At 48.9% G+C, this 3,740-nt stretch overlaps 1 pseudogene; it reads left to right on the top strand.

The window, feature by feature from the left end:
- Nucleotides 1-354: 354 nt before the first annotated feature.
- LOC102487710 (high mobility group protein HMG-I/HMG-Y-like) lies at nucleotides 355-2,149 on the top strand (annotated as a pseudogene).
- The last annotated feature ends 1,591 nt before the right edge of the window (nucleotides 2,150-3,740 follow it).

The following is a 3,740-nucleotide window of genomic DNA, read 5'->3' as shown; positions in this document are numbered from 1 at the left end:
CTGCCAATCTGATTATGCTTACAAAAGTAGGTGGTAGTTTAAAGGTTTGGACCCAGAAGATCTATTCCCAGGAGGTCAGATCCAAGAACAGGGCCTTCTGGTGCACAATGTGGTAAACTATGAAGGATGCAAGGACAGGACAAGTCATTTCAGCATGGGAATGGGCCCTGAAGAACATTGGGCCCATAACTCCTTATCCTTCTGGTTTCTATTTAAGGTCTCAGCAAATGGGGCCCATCTTCTCTGGTATTCAGTGAAGACCATATTTTGAAGCTAGATGTGACCTTAAAGACCTTCTAGAATAGCCCTCCCTTTCAGAGGCCCAGATTGAGGAGTGAGGGTACGGGGAACACGATGACACTCTGGGTAAAAAAAATTCTCTCCTTTATTCCTCATCCCAGGATAATTTGCCCAATTATATTGGAATCCCGTAAGTGGCTCCTAAGAGTATTCCTAAAGGCTGGAGGTCCTCTCTGACAAGGAGAGTGAAGAGGAACCTTGAATGTCCAGGATGAGGGGCTGGGAATATGATTGGGAGACAGAAGAATCAGGGAAGAGCATAATGCCAGATTTCAGAGACCTGCATCAGGGCTCCATCTTGGGGTCTTACGTTGCATCTCCTGTGTTGCTCTCTTAGCATAATTAGCTTAAGTACAAACTGAGGAATAACTGGGGAAACTGAGACTCTCTAGAGGGAATAGGCCATTACATTGTGAGGTAGGGCAGATTGAGGCAAGAGTAGCCAGGCTGGCTGTCTCTTAGAGTGGCTGGGATCCTCTTGCCTTGCTGCCCTCTTTCCAGGCTACTCTAGGCCTTTGCCTTCCTTCCTCTCCACCACAAACTCATTGGGCCTGGCTCCAGATGGTGCATGTCTATTTCATCTGCCTTCACTTAGGATCCTGCACTCTCTGCTCTGGCCCTGAAGTAGTAAATTACCTTGGGCAAAATGTTCCCCCCCTTTTTTTTTTTTGAGAGGCTTTTGCTATAGGGCAAGTGAGAAATCACACACACACACACCCAGCGGGGGTGGGGGCATGGCTACACCGCAATCCCTTCTCCTCTACTCTCCTCTCTGGATCTTGGGCCCGCACGCACACGCACCCCGCGTGAGTTTAAGCCACTGGGTCTGGAACTCGGACCACAATCAACTACATGGGAGTCCAGTGACATAGCCATTACGCTAATCGCTGGTCCCCAAATGTTCTCCTTTCTGAACCTTAGTCCTCTCTATCAACCTTTGACAGAGTGATTAAAAGTCAGAACTAGAGGCATCAACACAGATAGGAATCATTACTACCTTTACTGTCCAAGGTCCAGAGGGGCATTCAGGCTTTACTTTGAAATAGTCACTTTCTAGATTTCATGACTATGAAGTAACCTCCACATATAAGAGCTCCAGCAAACTCTGGGAAGAGTGCAGGGGACAGTAAAACCATCTCAGACCACCCTGTAGAAGAAAGCAATGGAAGAAAAAGAGATACCTTGTTTCAAGCTTTTGCCTTCCAGGTATTTGGTGAGGAACAATGGCTTGAGTTAGTAAAGCACTGGACACTTCTTAGAGGAGAGGTGATAAGGGAATTCCCATAGTGATCACACCACAACCACATTCAAGGTGAATGAAGGTTTTGTTTTGTTTCGTTTAATAGCACCAGGGGTGATCCGCATGTGGTATGGGCAGGGGTGGGGGAGGAGCCAGGCTGGTCCCCAGCGCCCAGTGCCTTCGTGGAGAGCACACACCACAGGCTGATAGCCAAGCTCCCGCATCCCAACCATCACTCTTCCAGCTGCTTTTCAGTGAAGGGAAGATGAGAGTCGAGCTCAAAGTCCAGCCATCCTTTGGCCTCCAAGGAGAAAAAGGACTGCATTGAGAAACGAGGCTGGGACAGACCATGCAAGCAGCCTTGGGTGATTCCGGGGGGCAGTGCCAACAGAGATTCAGAAGGAGCCCAGCAAAGTGCCAACACCTAAGAGACCTCAAGGCTGACCAAAAGGAAGCAAAAATAAGGACGCTGAGAAGACCCAGAAAACCACAACTGCAGGGAGGAAGTCAAGGAACAGACCCAAAAAAATGGAGGAGGAGGAGGGCATCTCACAGTAGTCCTCAGAGGAGGCCCTGGTCACCTGCATCACCTGCTCCATCACAAAGTAACAGCCTACTTCTGGAACTGGACAGCTTTGTTCTGCCCTCTCCCACCCCTGGTCTCCCCACCTGCAACCTCACACCTCACACTATACAGCACAGCAACCTCTGTGGGCGCTGAGGGTACAGGGAACCCTGTGGTCCATGTGGAGGGTAGTTTCCTCCAGCCACCTTCCACCATGCACCCTGCAGCTGCTGCACCCCACCCCAGTGGGGGGGCATTGCTCTCCCGGCTCTTGGTTTGGGAGCCTCTTCTCTGCTCCTCCACTGTTACCTCTGGCTTACTATAGAGGGGGCCTGGGAGGGCTCCCCTCATCTTAAAAGGGATCCAAGCCCCATCTCATTCTTTTTTTTTTAATAGACCACAGATTAGTTTATTTTTAACACCCATCATGCCATGAATTCATAGGGAATAGGTTCCAGCAGCTCAGGCTCCTTTCCATTGGTTCTCACAAAGTGTGCTTCTCTGGGTGGAGCAGGCTGGCACTTTAGTTGAACCCAGGTACCTTTCTCTTTGGCTTCTTTCTTTTTCTGGTCATTTTCCTTCACACGTTTTAGGAAGCTATCTCTGCTCTTAGAATGTTTAATATGCTCAATACGCACATTGATTCTCTTGGCAAGAATCTTGCCCTTAACTTGTTTGTTCACAACAATGCCAACAGCATGCTGGGTAACATTGTAGACTCTTCCAGTTTTGCCATGGTAACATTTGTGGGGCATTCCTTTTTGAACAGTACCCATTCCCTTAATGTCTACAATATCACCTTTCTTGTAGATTCGCATATATGTCGCCAAAGGAACAACTCCATGTTTTCTAAGAGGCCTAGAGAACATATATAGGGTGCCTAGAGAACATATACAGGGTGCCTTTTTTCCCTTTGTGTTCGTCATTTTGGTTAATTACTGGAAGATGGCGGTTCCGGCAAAAAGGCGTCCCATCTTATTCTGACACACCCCATTCTGCTGTACCACAGCAAGTGTGGTCAGCTGAGAGGGTGCTCAGCCCCCAGGATGCCTCCAGCCAACCTCTGTCTCATTAGTTGGGACTCACAGCCATCTTCCTTTCTTCCTTTCCTTACCTAGTCCCTGTACTAGGTTGGACAGCCTCTTTGGGGTGCAGGAAGCCAGGAGGGTTTGAACCCCCTTACCCCATCTTGGCAGAGGCCCCAGCCCACCTTGCCCTCACCCTGGGATCTGAGTATCACAGTAGCAGGTGGAGATGCAGAGTCACCTGTTGTCCAGGGGAGGCCAGGCTCCCCCTGGCAGCCCCAAAAGTGAGATGGGGCTGCTGCCATTCAGCCTGTTCCCCTCTCCTCAGATAGGCACTAATAACAAGGAGCTAGCCCTGCCCTGTTATAGTCTAATCAGCGAGAAATAAGACTAGCCAAATTGGCCAGACTAGCCAAATTATAGGAGTTCTTTATTAGTAGGCTTGCTGACTGTGGGAGAACTTTTGTCTCTAAAAAACCCTGCAGCCCCAAGTGAAAGGTGAGGGGTGCTTATAAAGTCAAAGATCACAATCAATTTTGGGTTGACATGGTGATTACAATGGAAAATGAGAGGGTGAAGAGGAAAGAGAGTTGAGTTCCTATGTGGAAGC

This window comes from Tupaia chinensis, unplaced genomic scaffold (genome assembly GCF_000334495.1).
Source record: "Tupaia chinensis unplaced genomic scaffold, TupChi_1.0 Scaffold148091_1, whole genome shotgun sequence".
Lineage (NCBI taxonomy): Eukaryota > Metazoa > Chordata > Mammalia > Scandentia > Tupaiidae > Tupaia > Tupaia belangeri.
This window is presented reverse-complemented; position numbering and strand designations above follow the sequence as displayed.